This window comes from Cinclus cinclus, chromosome 7 (genome assembly GCF_963662255.1).
Source record: "Cinclus cinclus chromosome 7, bCinCin1.1, whole genome shotgun sequence".
NCBI lineage: Eukaryota > Metazoa > Chordata > Aves > Passeriformes > Cinclidae > Cinclus > Cinclus cinclus.
Window position 1 is genome coordinate 34,585,302 of NC_085052.1, and position 18,214 is coordinate 34,603,515.

At 39.1% G+C, this 18,214-nt stretch overlaps 1 protein-coding gene across 4 annotated transcripts in view; it reads left to right on the plus strand.

Annotated features, from left to right (window-relative positions):
- CTNNA3 (catenin alpha 3) overlaps positions 1–18,214 on the plus strand; it is a 401,940-nt gene that overhangs the window by 57,727 nt on the left and 325,999 nt on the right. The window lies entirely within an intron of this gene.

Below are 18,214 nucleotides of genomic sequence, written 5' to 3' on the forward strand. Positions count from 1 at the left end.
CTCAATAGTGCTGCAGATATTTCTGCTTTTTGTTTAACTGGTCAGGGTTCACAAACGCTGGAATTTCTTTCTTACGGTCAGGGAGAAGAAAGTGATCTTGGCCGCCTTCTTTTCTTTTGCAAAATGTCCTTGTGACCAACTAGTATTTTCCTTTACAAATGACATTTGAAGTACATTTTTCATTTAAGTCACTGCTGAAGCTCTAATGGGGCCAGGGTTCCAGCACAAGTATTTTGCATGTATTCCTTTAAAGTTTTTCTCTATCTCTGCAGGGGGGTGTTAAGAAAATTAAGGAAATATTTTTTTAAATAATAATAATAAAGTAAGACTGCTAGTGACAGGCTGCTGAGCAGTGACTGTTGTTTATGAAATGTGTAGAGATGTGTGAAGGCTTGTTGCTTCTCAGCTCAAAATTTGTATCAAAATTTTCACAATTACAACAATAACTTTTTTGGAGCTTTAATTTTAGGGTTTTCAGCTCTCAATGTTGAGGTCACTAAGCATAGGGACTATAAAAACAAAATATAGGTGAAAATGGTTTTGATATCGCAGCCAGTCTTGCCTTTTCTGCAAAGTTCTTTCCTGCTTTCTGGTAGGCTGTGGGTTGTGTGCCAAAGTAAGGATAACTTCAGGGGCTTTATATGAACTCTGATTCTTGTGTGGAAGGCAGAGCTGGGGTATTGAAGAGTTGGGTGTCCATCAAGACTGGATTTGATGTTTCTGTCTTCTGCTTCACCATATTTTATGAGTGCTGCAGTGAAGCAGATGGACACCTGCAGAGAAACACAACTGTCCCCCCATGGTCAGCCACTGAGCATTTCATATGAGCTCAGCAGACATCTGCTGTGCTGCACTGGAGAGGGGAAACAGAAGGCAGAGTTCAAGTGGATGGAGAGAGGCTGTGCCATGGAAATCTGAGCCTGGGCAGCTGACTCCCAAACTGGGAGAAGCTGTCTGAAAATCAGTTCAGTTCAGGAGTCTGAGATGTTCAAATTAAGGGCACAGGTTTTCACATTTAGCATAGGATTTACAAAATCAATCGCTATACAACCAAATAAGGAGAAAAAGAGTATAACAGCTCTTCAGATCTTAGTGCAAAAAGTATGTCAGTATTTTTGTCAATTTAGTAACCTACCCAGAGTTTCCAAGAAATGAAAATGGAAGGTGACTCATTCACTGTAAACATGAAATTGAAAACAAAATATATTAAATGCTTTGAGTCTTAGCCCTTTATCCTTCCACATGTCATTTTGAAGAAGCAGTCATTTTTATATTCTCATGCTGATTTATTCAGACACGTTGTGAAGAAATGCATGTTAAGTGATTTAACTGTCCTCCCCTTTGTCTTCTTTCAAACCGCTGTGGTGATGGAAAATGGGAGACATATGGATTGATATGGCTTTATGGCTTTTATGGTGGAAAATTGGGGAGCAGGAAGATGCTTGAAAAATGTTGTATTTGAGTATTAGAAGGTGTCATGAATTATGACTGGGGTGTGCAAAAACTTGTTTTAAAATAGAGCTGGTATAGACTAAGGTGAGTAATTGTGTAAAACAAAGCATGATTCTTAGTTCCCTCGTGTGCTGGGGTGTGAATGGAAAGAGTTGATCAGGGCATTGCTTTTATGGAGGGATGCTCTTTCTCTCCTCAGCCATGAACACTGACTGCTGGGCTTGTCTGGGCTGTGCTGTACACACCTCTGGGTGCCCTGGAAGCACAGACCTCCAGGGATCACTTTCTCTTCCAAAGCAGGCCCTGCTCCTTGCTGCTGGCTATCAAAGCTGTGTCTGGGAGGCTCGTCAGTGTCAGTAAAGCACTTCCTGAGCCTAAACCCATGGAGAATGGCTCTGTTTGCAAGAAACCAATTATGAGAGATGTCACAATCACTAAAGGCAAAGCTGCCCTGGGTATGACCTAAACATGCTGTGAGAGGAGATATTTCAGGGTGATTAGTGGTTTGGTGTTGTTAAAAAAGACCCAGGGTCGTCAAAAGGGATAATAACAGATGTTTGTAAACATTGTGTGTTAGGGACAGGGCTGTGAGACCTGCATTGCCCTTAGAACAGATTAATGCAGTGTCTGTAATTCACCTGCTTGCTCACAAGACCAATAAAGCGAGCAAAGAAAGGGGCCTTAGATGAGGAAATTGGAGAGGAAGGGTGATGGCAGGTGATGATGGCAGAGGCTCATCAGAGGCACATGATTTAAATCAGTGAGGGAGAAAAGGCACCACTTGATGGGGATGGATGCCTGTTGAATTCTATGCAACCTTTAACATTTAGCAAAATCATTTCCCTGCTGATGTTTAACTGGGCCTGTCTGCTGCTTTGCAGTTTGTTTAGCACTAATTACAGCACTCCAATGACGTGTAAAGATGCTATGGATTAGTGGTGTGCAAAGCTGTGCCAGGATATGCCCCTGATTCATGGAACTGTTGGAAGCAGTGTTTTCAGTTACAAGGCTTGAGATGTTCTGGAATGTTTGAGAAGCTCTTACCATGATAGAGTGTTTGGAGCTAGCCTTGAGAACTGTAATATTACAGCTTCCAGAATATGAGTAATAGTTTTGAGCAGTTTATGTGAAAGGTTGGAAGACGCATAACTAAATGATTACTATTAATAATAAAATAAATATGACTATGAGTAATTAATTATTTTTCACAGGTTCTGTGAGAAAAAATACATGTATCTCTCAGCAAACACTGTTGCATATATTTTGGTAAAAATTGTGGCATATTTCAGGGGCACGAAGCGTATGGAATGGTCTCCACATGTAGGGAGGAAATCAGAGATTTAACTACAGCTAAGCAAAGGAGAGTGTTTGGCAGACCCCCAAGGGAATGATAATTCAAACTATCATATGTGTGTACAGCTGTACAGAGATGGTCAAGAATCCCAGAGCTGTCCAGCTGCATCAGCACAAGGCTAATACAATTGAATTTCCTGTCCCTGGCCTGCTGATCTTGGTAAGGCTGCCCGACGTGCGAGTCCTCTGTGCGTGCAGGGCTTATTCTGGACAAGCGCTGGCACGGCACAGCGCTGTACCGAGTGTCGGAGCTCGCTCTGCAGGGAGGAGCAGTGCTCTCTGCCTGCGTCTCTGTGCTGTGGAGCTGCATTCCCTTGGATCAGTGCTAGTGCAGCTATCTCTGCACTGTTGCACTGCACAGGATGAGTGCTCAGGCTTCTCAGGAACACTTTCCAGCTGCTGTCAGAAGCATTTCAGGTGCTCTGTGGCATAATTTCAAATCTACTTGGTAAACAGATTTGAGATGTGAACACTGCTGAAATGAGGCTACCTAAAGCCTGGAACCAAAGCCCAGGCACCACAAACTGTGTTAGTTTGTACTGCAGATTAGGAGCTTGCTCAGGCACAGTGAATGAAGAGAACATGCATGTTTGCTAACTGGTTGTTTTTAATGTCTTCCTTTTAGATTATTGTACATCACCTGCAGCTTACTCATTAGGTCAGTTACAGTTGCTGTGTTTTGTAGCATTTAATTTAGTGCTGTGTAAGCTGCTGCATTGAGCACAGCTCTCATGCTGAGGTCTGTTTAGCCCAAAACTCTGTGTGTCTGCACAGCAGAGCAGAAACACAAAGCACAGAGCCTGTGTGCTTCTGTCTTCTTCTGACAACTTGCCTGATATTTTTACACAAGTCTGTACAATACAGTTATTTTGGTCATGACCAAAATAACTGAGATCAGTTTAGTGACCCATAATGAAAACCTCTTTATGCCTTTGTAACTGTCTTCTGTTAGTCAGACACGTTTTCTTCTGTACTGGTTGTGAAATCTCTCTTTGCTTAATCTGTTGGAGAGTTGTGATATTTGCTATGTTTCTAAATGTGTGTTCATAGAATCAGAAAAGTAGGTGTGAAAGGAGTACAGGAGGTCTTCTGGAATCCATGCATCCCAAACCAGAACTATATATATGGGAGCACTTCCAACTGTTGGGATTTTTTCTGTGGAATGTCTGTCCTTATCTGTGCTGCAACCCCTCAGTGCTATCTGTACTGGTATTTCACTATCCTTCTTGTTAAACTGTTTCCCCTTTTATTTGTTTTTCTTCCTTCCATTTACATGTTTATGTTTTTTTCTTCTCTCCTGTCCACAGAGAACAGATAATGCAATTCCTTTTTATGTACTTGAAAATGACCCACAATTTTTGCAGTTTTTTTCTTTGCAGCCTCAGTTTCCTCATTTCTCTAAATCCAAGTGCTCTTTTTTTGAGGACTCTTGTGCATGTCCAGTGCTCTCCTCCCCTCTTGTTCTGGAAGGAGTTTTTGAGGGGGGCAGAGAGCAGGGTTTTTAGTGCTCACAACTATGAAACATCACTTCAGCTGTGGATTTATCATTGTAAAAGATGATGAAAGGTAACCAGATGTTTCTACAGGCTACAATCTATTAATTCACTTCTCTTCAATATTGTTTGTTTCAGGCAGAATTGGAGATGGATTTACAACAGGGCAGCAAGTTTCCATTGCATTAATATATGAATTCCCTGTTGGAATTTTTTTTCGTAGGACTGCAATATAGCCAGCAGTTTGTTCTTTCCAATTTGAGTATAGACATTTGTGCATATTGAAATGTGTGTTTTTAAATTGCTTTTAGGTGTAGGTCTGCTTATGCTAGTTATAGAGAATATTTCAGTTTTTATCTTACCCTTTGTAATTTTGTTTGCTCTTTAAGCTTACTTTATTTTACATTACCTTGGTTGAGAATATTTAGGGATTTTTTCCAGTTGCAGAGAAAAGTTCTGATGAACCTTAATTAAATACATATTTCCATTTGATTGTGGTCCTTCATTGTGTGTTCCAGGATGTTTTCCCTTATGATTTTTTTGTACAATCCTTACACTAATTTCATTTAGAGCATGTTCTTTGGACCTGCTTCCTGAACCTCATTTGTCAAGGGGTTAAAAGCCATGCTGGAGAAATGACATACATTATTGCCATCTTCTTTTATCACATCCCCCTGGTCCTGTTAGAGAAAGAAAGGAGATTGCTTGGGCCAGCCCAAATGAATGTAACTTACTTTCAGTTTTATTTTTCTGTAATTGCATTTAGACTTCTGTTCCATTGCTCTTCCTTGTTTTCCTTTTTTTGTGGAATCCTCATTTCAAGGAGATATTATTTTTCTCTAGTTTGCTAATTACCTCATCAGTACTCCAGCAGGGAGTTAAAATCACTTATGACTCTCAGGCTTGCTCAGAGTAAGATGGGATGAAACTAAACGGATATCATGTTGTCTTAATTCTTCAGTGTGCTCTTTTCCAGTATTAATCTGAAATCTATTATTCTTTTTTGTTTCTAAGTTATGATTGCAACTGATCTTTGAAGTAATGTCTGGGGAAAAAAGAAAATAACATCAGTGAACTTTTTAACTTTCAAAGAAGAATCTAACTCTAGAGATTTCTCTTTAGCGCTCCAGCATTTGCTTCAACTTCTTCCTATTCTATCAATGTTTCCAGAATTTTTCTTGCAGTGTTTGGTATTCCTGGCTAATTCATTTTTTAAAATGTTTTGCTAGTATTAATTTTTGTCCTTTATGTGTTTGACTTACTCTTTTATATTTCATTCTAGTATCTGACAGAGTTTCTGTTTTGAATAGGCTACCTTCATGTGTGACTGTTTGTCATAGGTCACTCACTCTGTGTTTGCCCAAGTCATCTTTCTTCAAGGCCATCCTTTTTATTTTGCTGAAGGAGAAAACTAACCAAAACTGTACCACAGCAGGGTAAAATGTGTGAATCCAAAGGCATCTTTATATAACCCAGTGTTCATGTCTCCTGGAGGTAGTAGCTGTGTTATTTGGACTTAGCCTAACTGCTCTTCTGTGGGACTTAACCTGTTTATTCATTCATGTGTGGTTTTGCTTCGCATTGAAGCTGCTGCAGCTAATGAAATACTTTTGCTGACTGTCCTTAGCAAGTGTTTTTGATCATGAAGCTGACAAAATGGAACTGTTCAGAAATTCTCTAACTTAGAAGGAAGATTAAATTAGTTACTGCATCTGGTTTTTTTCAGCTTGTTACCCACTGGAGTATTTCTGAGTATGGTAAGGTTTTTTTTTTTCTTTAATGATTTAAATATTGTGAGTAATTCATTACAACATGACTGTGTGTAGAACTTCTTAATGAAACAGTAGCATAATGTAATTTAGTCAACTGTAACTTCTGCATTTGACCTTTACTGTGATAGTAAACTGCAAAAGTATAATATTCTTCAAAGCACACATCATGTGATTTAGAGACCTGCAGATGACATATATAGGGAAGTAGTTATGTATAACTATTATTCTAACACTCCTGTCCTTCTTTAACTGGATGTTTCACCAAGAACCTGCAAGCCAAGAGGTTTCAAAAAGGTTTATTGAGTGATACAGAAGTTCATATATTGGTGTGAGTATACACAGCTGTAATCCTGACAAAAATGGTATCTCTGGCTGTAAGAACTGGACATTTAGAGCACTCGTGTGGAAAGTGGAAAATGAATTTTGACTGGTTTTGGGTTTTTTTTATATACAAGACAGGCTACTTTGGTTTGTTGGCTGTATTAACCACACCATATTGTGATCATTTGATTCTTGGCTTTCTCATAACTGATATCATGAATTGTCTACTCATGAAAAGCAAATGCCCTCATTTCAGTTAAATGTCTGGTTTTCTTTATTGACTGGACAACAGAAAGGTGATAAACTTGTTACCTGTGGTATTTCTAATGAGCTGTTTGCCTTGTGGTTAATTTTGACAAACTATTAATTTGAAGCCTTGCATTCCTTTTAAAAAATTGAATCTTTAACCTTTTCTAAAATAGAAAAATCTGGAAAATTCTGAGAAATCCATCTAAGTGGTAGAATGAATTTTCTTATAGTTTTCATTACTGACTAGGAAGACTTGATTAAAGTATTTGATTTTTGACATATGGTATTTGATGAACTGTACAGTCCAAGGATTTGATACCAGTGTATGGGGCCTTTGTTTGAAGTCCAGAGGTTCAAATCTGGCTTTTTTATGATGATCCGAGATGACACATAACAGCTGTTCTGTCCTATGACAGCCTGTCCATTTATTAGTCTACCAACTCCCACATCATAATTATTTTGAATGAAACAGCAGGTATGTCTCTAGTCCCACGGAGGCTGGTGGTGTCACTGGTGTTTTCAGAGACACTTCTGTGGGCCTTTGCTGAATCAGAGCCTGAGTAAGAGAATGATCTCAGTAGTGAGTAGGCACAAAGCACCTCATGAATCAAGTCCCTTTGTTATCTTAGAGCAGTTATTTCTAAAAAATGCTCCTTGCAGAAAAAAAGAATGAGTTTTAATGGCTTTGGAAAAGTTTTCCCCAATCTTAATGCATAGATAGATAGTGTATGGGAAAATTCTGTACCTTTCTCTGGAGAGGAACTGCTGAATAAATTATTACTTAACCTAATGGTAAAGTTTGGGTCAGTCCTTTGAAGATAAAGTAATCCTCATTTGAACGTGATGCTCTGTCTGGTATTGTTTCCAGCTCAGTGATTAAAAGCTTAGTGACCCTCTTCAGTTTCTCCTGGATTAGTGCCCTGGATTGGTGTGTGGGAGTTGAGGATAAGCTTGACAGGGACCAATAGGCCAGGCCATTGGTTTATGTATTGATAAGGAGCTCTCACAAAGAGCAGAGTAGTCATATCCATCTTTTGGGTTTGTTCTCTTTAAGAAGTGAATTACTGCATTTTTGAAGCAGTTTTTTTTTTCCCCAGATCAAAAGTAGCTAAAACTTATTTTATTGATTTATCCTCTGAAGTTCCTATTTTCTCTTGTTTTATAAGAGTGAACAGAGATTTTTATGATAAGGGAAACATTATATGTTCCCCTTAACATATAATATGTGGCTAGTTTGCTATGTAGTTTTCTCATGTTGATTGCCTTCTCTTTGGCATGTAGATCCATTTACACCACTATTCTTGTAACTTACTGAAACTGCAAGTTTAGCTGGGTCAGATAAAATGTGTATTTTTGTTTTGCTGCTTATTGTGTAATTACTGTAAATGGTCATGAATGATCAGGAAGTTGCCTTGCAATGTAGCACCCATTGAATGCAATATCCAAGTGCTATATGGAAATAATTTTGTTATGTTAGAAAAAAATCATCTTATAGAGATTGTAAATTGCTTTTTACTTGATTATCTGAGAAGTCTGTAATTACCAAAATTGTTTTCCAGGGCAACTGTTATTATGTGGTTGGCTTTTTGGCAGTTTCCTATTACTGTGGCATTAGCAGGCTGAATCAGCAGCAGATGTAAACACACTTAAGTGATTTTCACAAACCTGAGTTTTCAGGGCTAGCTGTTTAATATACTGCTCAATAGAATTTCAAATGTTTTGATTTTGGGGCATTTTTCTGTGCTGAAGTGATTGATGAGACTAATTTTAAATCTAGAAGTTGTCATTCTGTGACTGCTTAACAAGGACAAATTATTTTTGTCTAAGTTGGAAGAAGAGTGTCTAAAAAGCAGGGAAAACAGTTAATAACAGACATGCCACAGCTGCTGTGTGGGTGTTGTAAGATGAGTAAGTATACAGAATGCAGGTGTATGCACTTGCTTAAATAGCTTTTTTTTGGGTGGGTTTTTTTTTTTCCTTGTTGTTGCTGTTAGTATATGACTCCCAGTTTATGAGGAGAATGTTTTCCATGCTACACTTTCCTAATCAAATTTCCAGTTTGGTAATAATTCTGTAGAGAGCATGTGTGATGAAGAACATTAAAATTATGTTGAAGACTTGGGCGATTTTGAAACAAATTTCCTTGGTTTCAGAGAATGATTCCAAAAAAACCCAAGCACCCCAACGAAAATGACAGCAAAGCCTCAAGCAGAACAAAAAAACTCTCTTAAAACCAAAACAAAACGGTGCAGAAGGACCCCCCAAAGCCAGGGAATACACATGGTTTAGAATGAGGTAGGAGTGTTTCTCAAGCCTTCCGAAGATGGCTGCAGCCCCAGCCACCTCCCGCTTCCTCCCGTTCCCTTCCTTTCTCGCCCTGGCCGGACGGTGGGAACAAGGAGCAGAACGTGGGGCGGGGATGCCGGTTCCCTCTGCTGCCGGGGTGTGCTCCCGCCCGTGCTCCCCTTCCCTGGGGAGCGCACGAGCCGCGCTGCCAGCCTGTGTCCCTCCTGCTGGCTTCCAGCCTGTGTGCTGTGGCTCTGCTCCTGGCTGCTGCTCGGTCCCACAGCCGTCCTTTGCCTCTGCTCTTCCTCTGGTTCTGCAGTGTTAGCTCTGAGCCGGCCGCAGACTTCACATCCACTGTGGGAGGACATCCAGGAAACTTCCTTTTAAAATATACAGATACACAACTCGTCTCCCATTCCTGCCGAAAGAAATTTATATTAGAAATGTTGGAACATTTTCCCTGAGCAAGAGTAATATCTTCAATATTGTGCAAAAATTGACTATTATAATGAAATACAAAAGATTTGTTCCCTTTCGGTTGGCAGTTATGCTTCTTAGTTTTGAAGATCAGGTCTCTGAAGGATTACACTTTTTAAAAATTCTGTTCACTTTTCAGAAACCATGTTCTAATAATAATCTGAAAAGTAAATTGATTAGATAGTCATTGAGTGTGATTTATCATTTTAACAGTGAGGTATTGTCTTATGAAAAAAGTTTTAATACTGCATTAATATGTCACAAGAACGATCTAGAAGAAAGGAAACATTTCAAAAAGGATATTTTCATGTTAAATAAACTTTCCAAGACAGAAGAACTCTACTGCAGTTCTTATATAAATGGAGTTCACAGTCTTGAAACTATAAGATGATTTGTCTCAGCAACCCAGGAAATCACAACACTCATCCAGAATTGTATGTGGAAAGCCCTATAGATACTTGTAAGCCTTAGAATTTGTGAGTGTGCTGCAAACCAAAGACTTTATATTGTAATGAGAGAAAAGTAATTACATATCAACTAATTGGGCTATACTTAGCTAGTCAGTGAAAGAAATGTCTAAGTCAACTCTTAGAAGAGCAGATCCTTATAAAAGAAGACTGTTGATACTTTGTTGTGGTCATTTGTTCACATTTTTTGCAAAGGCTCATGCAGTACTTCTCACTTGGTTTGAGAAGATTTTTGATCTAATCTGCGTTTAATCAAATTATAAGTGACACTGGAAAACCATGGGATCATTGCTAACTTGGGATTCATCTCAGAGGAGTGTCTGCTCGTGAGAAGCTCGCAGTAGCACAAAGTTCTGGTGCTTGAGCATCCAGCCCTTGGTGGGCACATGAAGCTGAGTTTCTGTATGAAATGTGAAAAAAAAAAAAAGTATTGAAGTCCTGTGTGGGAGAAATTATTTGGTCTTGGGGAATCTGGTACTGCACAGACTGATTTTCTTAGCCTGATTTTGCTTATGTGGGGCCTTCCTAGATGAAATCTAAACTACAAGGTTATTCTCTGGGAGTAGTTCTAGTGCTGGGTACTGTCCTCTGTTCCCATCTACCCAATGTTATTTTCTTCTTTGACACACAGCTGGAGAGACAAAAAGAGTCGTGCAGAGGGAGGTGGGACAGAGAAACTGAGCTTTGTGTGTTCTGCAACTTGAGGATGTTGGAATGCCTTTCTCCTCGTGGTCAGGAGGGGCTGCTGTGCTCACCTGTCAAATCCATGCCCTGAGAAGATCTCAGGCTGCCCAAGACATGATGGCCATGTGTACTGCTCCGCCATACCTGCTGTTCCTTCTGCTTCAAAAAATCCCCTACTTCTTTCTTTCGTTTAGCATTCCACTCTCTAACTTTTAATCTGTGTTCTTCTCCTCCTTAGTCTCTTCCCTACAACTTTTCCCCTCAGTTTTTGCTTCCTCTAATGTGATTGGGATGTAAAGACTCTAAAGCATCAGGTGAGGGGTAAGAAATGTGCCTGCTGATGGTGAATAGGTAGTCTTTGGTGGGATGCAGACAGAAAAAAAATTAAAAGAGCCTACAGACAGCAAACCGTCAGGCCTTCAAAGACTTACCAGGGCAATTACAGAAATTGCTTTGATTCTTTACAATTTTGCTGTAATTCTGTGTGAAATAACCAAGCTTTGCACTAAGTGACTAATTGGAAGAATAGTATGTGATTGCTTCAATACCATGGCTTATAATTAGTAGGGAGGAATAACATACTTTCTTAAAGAAGAGTTTTTAAAACCAATTTAGAGAGAATTGCTTTTTCACATTGAGTTTGTGACAGAGTTGAAGTTAAAAAGTGTTCTCAGTTGGACAAAGCAAATATGGAAAAGCTGGGGATGCTGTTTCTGCTCCTTCACCTCGTGCACCTTGTCAGTGCTCCCAGGACCTGGGATCCTGAGTTTCCTTCTCTCTGCCCATTACTCTGTAGTGTTTTGTGCTTGGTATTTATTGTTGCTATTTCAACTTTATCTGCTATTAAGGGAAGCAAATCTTAAATCAGTTGTTCAAAAAAATCCACGAATAGTGTATTTTCTCCAGAAAATACTGCTCAGGCTTTATTAGCATGGGGAGAATGCTTTCCTTAGCTGTTAACCAGAAAGTGCTTCAACCCATATTTTCTCTGAACAAAATGCCCCATCAAATAAGGAAAAATCAACAACCCTCTTCAAAGATCTGATGTGAGAAGTTTTAGCCCAACCTAATAATTCGTCCAAATTAGGAACAGGTGAAAGGGGTTTTGTAATGGAAATGTTATACAAGCCAGTGCAAAGTAAGCCAGTTTTTTTCTCAGACTTAATTTCTCACCTGCAATTTTTTCTTTAATAAGTTTCTCCACACTTAACTGGAATTTGAAGTTCTATGTGGAGAAGGGATGGAGGAGAGGTCTATTAAAATAATGCCATGTGAGATAATACTTAAAATAGGCTTCCTGGTTTGTTTTTAGTGTTGTGTTTCTGACACAGTGGTAAGGCTGAGTTCTGACCAGTTTGAAGGGCTTTCATGTGCCTGAACCTCTGATAGGACATTCAGCTTAGGAAAATGGAAATTTTGTATTGAAACTTCAGGCTTTATGCAACAAAAATTGTAGCAAAATGCCTTATTTCAGACCAGTTTACTTCAGCTGGATTTTTTCATGGGACTTGAACACCTTGTTTCTAACCTATTTAGAGATCAAGAGAACAGCATTTGCCAACTTTACTGCTGCATAAAAAATGCACTTTGGGGAGACCTGGAAGTCATTGAGTCAATTAAACAGTAAAAGTTGGGTCAGTTCAACTATAAAAGTTTGAAGCTTACTTGTAATTTAAATTGGAGGTTTAAACCACTGTTAACAGTCTCTTAAGGTAATAAATGTGCCAGGCAATGCAGTCCCATACTGTTCCCAGTCCTGGAGCACGTTTGTTATGTCTCCAGCAAAACAGAATCCTTTTTGGCTTTGTGGATTTTGAAATTACTTGTGTTAATAAGGATGTTAGAAGAGATTGTTGTGTGTGTTCGTTTGTTTTAATAAAAATAACTGTTACAGTGTCTGTTGTCTGGAAAAAGACATTTGGTACTTTCTACTGTTGGTAGGGATGCAGTTTGAGGAAAATCCAGCCATGTAAACCTTTTCCCCTAAGATTTGCTGCTGTGTATTTGTGTGGCATATGCCTGCTGTCTAGTATAAATAATCTCATCAGAGTACTGCCCTTTTCTCATCTTCTCAAAGCATTTGCTGTGCAAAACTTAGCTTGTTACATGTTTGGTTTATCAAACTCTTTTGGTGTTCATGCTTTTTGAATTTAGTTTAACGGGGGTAGGAATTAAATGGTGTTCTGCATTGATGTGCTACCAGGGAAGATAAATAAAGTTACTAATCTGAATGGAATCTATGTAAGGATAATTTTTAATTTTAATAGGAATGTTAAAAGGAAGAAGTCAGGTTCTGTATTTGCAGCATTTCTTGACAGATACTGATGCTATAAATTATACAGTTGTTCTTCCTCTGTATGGATTTTGTAGTACTCACAGCAATTTATAGGTCTAGAGTGCAGCTGCTGGAAGTCATTTATTCTCAGTTCTGTATTAAATCTATCACATATAATGCATTAACATTCAGTTCAGAGCTCAAGGGCTTATGGCTGCTTCTTTCTTGCTCTGAGTTTCTGTGTTTGCAAGGTATGCAGAAAACAAAATTTAAAAACCTAAACTGATATACAGGGGAAAAAAAGGGGATTGTCCATGATTAATACTTGAACCCAGCTCATTTTGCAATTTCAGCTGAGCAGTGAAAACAAACCCTGCTGTTAGCATTGCAGGAATTGGTAATGCTAATAAGCTTGTTTTGATGGATTAGCACTTCAGTCCTGTTCGCCTGAATGATGCTCTTTACAGACGTCAATCGGACGTGTCTGCAAGTTAGAGAAACTTAATATTCCCTGCACTTTGGTTTGGGTGCCTCTCAGGCTGTAGGGGGCTGTCACTGATTTACTGGATTCAGCTTGTTTTAGGTGTGGGGTTTTTAAAATTCAAAACAATGGAAGTACATTATTTGAAATATTTTTGAAGCATTCGTAATTAATATTAAAAAGAGTTAAACTGTACCTGGAGTTTGACAGAACAATAGGGGCAAAAGCCATGAAGATTTGTTGAGTATATAATCTGTTAGGAAAGAGCAGGTGGAACAGACTGTGTGATATGAGTCCTGTACCTGTTTATTATTGATGATTTCCCATCTTTCATAGTAAGATGATAAATCTAGGAAAACTGAACTATGTTCTGCTTGAAATGAGGAGAAACTTGTACCTGGGGGAGCCTGAGCTGATTTGCTGGGGAAGAGATCCTGAACTCTTGTGGCAGATGTAGTATGTTCTGGCATCATCACTTATATGAAAAGGTGACTTGAACAGGCTAAATGCAAAAGAATTGTTTGCTGCCTGTTAAACTGTATCAGCTAAAGTGCTCCTGGGTCCTGTATGAAGGGATCTGCCAGCAAAAATTATTTACTTAGGCTGTTTGTAAGTAGCCTAATATCACTAAGGCAGAGAATGAAACAAGTTTTCAATCCAATAAACATACCCGAATCTCTTCTGGTTTAAAAACGTCAGAAAAAAGCAAGTAAAATAATCACATATAAGAGTTTATATTATGAGAGTTTAATAAAACCGTGGGCAAAAGTAGTTGTGGATGAATATGCATTCATCTGTTCTGCTGCATTTCTCAGTGAGTCATCTTCCATTGAAAAAAGTCCAGGCCAGAACATTTCCTGAAAGCTTTAACAGCTTAGTTAAAACTTCCAGATGAGATAAGATCTTCTGGAGGTTCCTATCTTCTGAGCCCTCTCCTTGATGAATGGTTCGTGTCCTAGTTCTAGGCAAGCTCATTGGTGACAAATGTGACTGTAGCTGCACTAGGTGAAAACCTTTGTGAGCTAATGTATTAATTCTTACAGGGAGAAAATTGCTTTGCCACCTTTCCAAATCAGCTACTTCATCTAGGAGTCTGCAAGTTAACAGCAGGGTGTTGGAGTGCAGGGACCAGATCCTGCAACAGCAGATAGAGAAGTGACAGCAAGGATTGCTCCATAATCAGTAACTGGGCTGGAATTTGCCAGAGCATGGGGGAGACAGAATATTGTGCAGTAGTTGCAATCTGATGCAATCAAATCGTCAAGAGAATTGCATCCTTCCCTGTCTGAGCAATGAATTCCTGGAAGACTTCAATAAATTGCAAGAGCAGGGATGTTAACCAGTCATGGCTTTGCTGCTCTGTGGGATCTCTATCACACCTGTGTGATGAATAGTAGATAGGTATTGATACAGAGAGCAGGTTCTGCTGGGAGCCTCAGTCCTGGGAATCCCTTCCCTGCTTGCTCTCAGTTGACTCAAAGATCCAGTTTTATAAAGGCTGCTGAGAGAGACAGAGGGTATTACTAAGGCTTAGGCTAACATTGATATGCCTTTGTACTGTAACACTTGATATTTTGTGTATTCATGCATGTGATGCAAACAAACTCTGCCTACAGTTTTGTCTGTACAAAGTCTGTATTTTGTGTATGTGGTGTTTCTGTGCTCCATTTCTGTGCTGTAGTATAATGATACCACAAGACACTGAAAACTGCTGATGATTTCTCAGGTCAGAAGAAATGAGTCTAGAGGCCAGGTAAGACTTTTTTATTAGAAAGTTGGCTTGGAATTCCTCACAGTCAAGCACATACTGTGATGATGCTTGGTAAGGATAGGCCGAGTGGTGTTTAACTCGCTGTGAATGCATGTAAGGGAACCCTTGGTGATCAGTGTAGCACAGCTCTATCATCTAGTGGTGTTTCACTTGTGCTAACAAAGCCTTTATCCTGCCAGGAGTTTTCCCCAGTGTTTATTTATGTCTCTTTTTTGTGTGGTTGCAATCACTTGTCTATGTGATTGATATGCCATTTAAGTGAACAATCATGTTTGCAGCTTGGCAAATTGAGTATTTTGAAGAGCAGGCAGGGTCAGGTTTATGGTGGAGCTGATAGCAGGTGATTCCTGCTGATGGTAAATGCTTATCTGAAAAAGCTCCTGTGGGATGCAGAGCCCTGGGGGGTGTGAGCCCTAACCCCTGCGTAAACAGCGTTCCCTGGCAGAAGTGACACAGCTCAGGGAGATCTCTGGTCAGTGTCGCCCCCGGATCTTCTTCACTTGCTTTTGTCGCTGAGACACTTCCTTGCACTGGAAAGGACAACACAATACTAATGAAATATGTAATCTTGGAAGAGTTTGAGCTTTATTATGATCTTTGAATCAACAATTGTGCACGATTTGTCAGTCACTTCTGACTGAAAGCTGAATCCTAAGGCCCAGGTTTAAGATGTGATAAAAATTAATGCTTTTGTCTTCTCTTTCTATAGTAGTATGAAATAGTGGAGGTTTGTAGCATGTGTCTTTCCTGGATACAGAATTTGGTTCAGTGACATCTGTCTCTCTAGAGAGCAGGCTGGGTACTGCAGTGCACTTAGAAGCTACAACTGGTGCAGAATACAGCAGCGTGATTTGTACCCATGGTGATCCCAGCCCCTGTGAGTTGTGCTGATGGGAGTGCTCAGTGAACAGGAGCTGGCTTCCTGGTGTATTGAGCTGTCAAACCTTAGATGTATTATGTGGCATAAAGAACGGGGAGGGGGGGCGGGGTGGGTCCCTCCTTTTTTTCTCCTTATTGAAGTAGTGCAATCAAATCTTAACAGTGAAGGTGGTTTTCAAGTTCTTAAAAGTCTTCTTGTCCACTCACTGGGTTTAGCTGGAACAATCCATAGCTGGGAATCTCTGATTATCCATTAATTTTCCATTCTTGTCATGGACAACCAGATAAAAGGAAGACATAGAAGTATGTCCTAGAAGGACTGGAACAGCAGTCTAGGGAGATGTTACTATCATGGGCCTCTTGGTTTGGCAGTGGTTGGAGATGGGATTATCTTTAATCTCAGCCGGTCTCACATGGCATAACTGATTTAGTGTGGATAAACATATAGTAGACTAAAAGAAGACTTCTAAAAAAAAGGTGGAATGAGAAAAATGTGCTAAACCATGAAGAAAAAATAAAATAGCCTGAAGTGCAGTAAAGTAGCTGGGCGAACTGCAGATATTTGTAGAAACTAACTTCTTCCTTCAAAGAACTGGTTCATTATTCTGCTAATCCACATATGCAGAGCTTCAATAGTGAATTCACTCAATCTTAGGTCCACTTATTTTTGGTCAATTTATGGAAAAAATCAGCCTAAGATCAGATGTTTCTTCTTTTTCACACAAAAAATCTCAAGGAATAAATTCTTCCTCAATATGGAAAGGAATAACAGTTGTAGAGCTTCTTCGGGGACTCTCCAAGGTCACAGCTAAACAACAAAGTAGTGATGAATTTCATGGGTCTGAGGTTTTTTGTTTGTTTGTTTGTTTTTTTGTTTTGTTTTATTTTGTTTGTTTTTTCATTTTAATATGTTACTGAACAAAATTGGGACTCTTCGATGCTGTGACTCTGTATCTCTCTACAGTATCATGTGAAACAAAAACTTAAACTTACTGAACCTTTCCAGGCATTATTACTGACTGCTGTTACTGGCTTTGTGCTACTGGCTTAACCAGTTTTGGTTTTCTTATTAACATCTCAATCCTGGTTAGACAGTTCTGTTATAGAGGGAAAAAGTAATTTTTAAAGGCTTTTGGGTTTGATTGTTTGCATATGATGTGGCAAGGTAAGAAATGGTTAATAATAGAAGCCAGTTAGGCTGAAGTGTTGCATTTTCTTTCCATTGTATCTCTAGGTCTTTGGCTTCTTTGTACTGCAGGAGAAAAGAGGGCGGTGTGCTGTCTTGCAATAATTGCTGGAAATATAGATTCACTAATTAGAGCCAGAGTCGGTGTTTAAATAACACTTCTTTTCTGAACAAGTCCAGTGCACTGGATAAATTGCAGCTGCTTTACTGAGTTTGGAGATGCTGTAGTATTTGGATTTGAACACACTGGGCAATAAAATCATTCTTGCACAGTGGTGATTCATTTGCATATTTATTAAAAATTTAAAAATATGTTATGTATTTTTACATACACTCAAGAAAACACAGTTTTCTGATTCAGATGATCAGTTGGTTAAACTATTGTCTACTCCGGTTTAAGACTACATCTCTTCCATTTTGTTTATTTTTGGTTTTTTTTTTTTTTTTTTGTTACTGTATCCCTGAGATTTCCAAATTAACCTGAGGAAGTAAGATGCAATCCTATGTCCAATGCATATCTTGGAGTAAATGAGATTTTAAAAATACAGGGCTGGTTCATTTAATATCAAATGCTTTTCAGCCGTAAACTTAAAATCTTCATGCAGTGAGAAGTGGATACTGTGATGCTTTTGTAAATAATGCATATAGAGCCTGATGCAATGTAAAGGAAAATAATTAGACTTCAGATTGCCCATGGACAGGCTATGAGAAGTTTTGTATGCATTTGCTTGTTCATTCTTCATTGTGCCTCTTCTCATCATTTGAATCTGGTGCCACAGGCTCAGATGTGCTATTTTTCCTTTTTTATTTTTCCCCTGAATTTAACTGTCTCCTTCACCCAATCCATTTCAGAAGTATCTGTTAGTTTTCTGTTCAAAGGGACGTGATGCAGAAGAAGCAGGGGACAATGTTTATAATAAAATAAGATGAGGCAGGAGGCTCTGTACAGCCTGATGTTGTCTGTGTGGTTGCTCCTAAGTCCATAAGGTTCAGCTGTCCAAATAACAGTGCCCACAATTGGTTCCTGGAACCAATTAAATTGGGCTGGGGACTTCTGGCAAGCTGGGT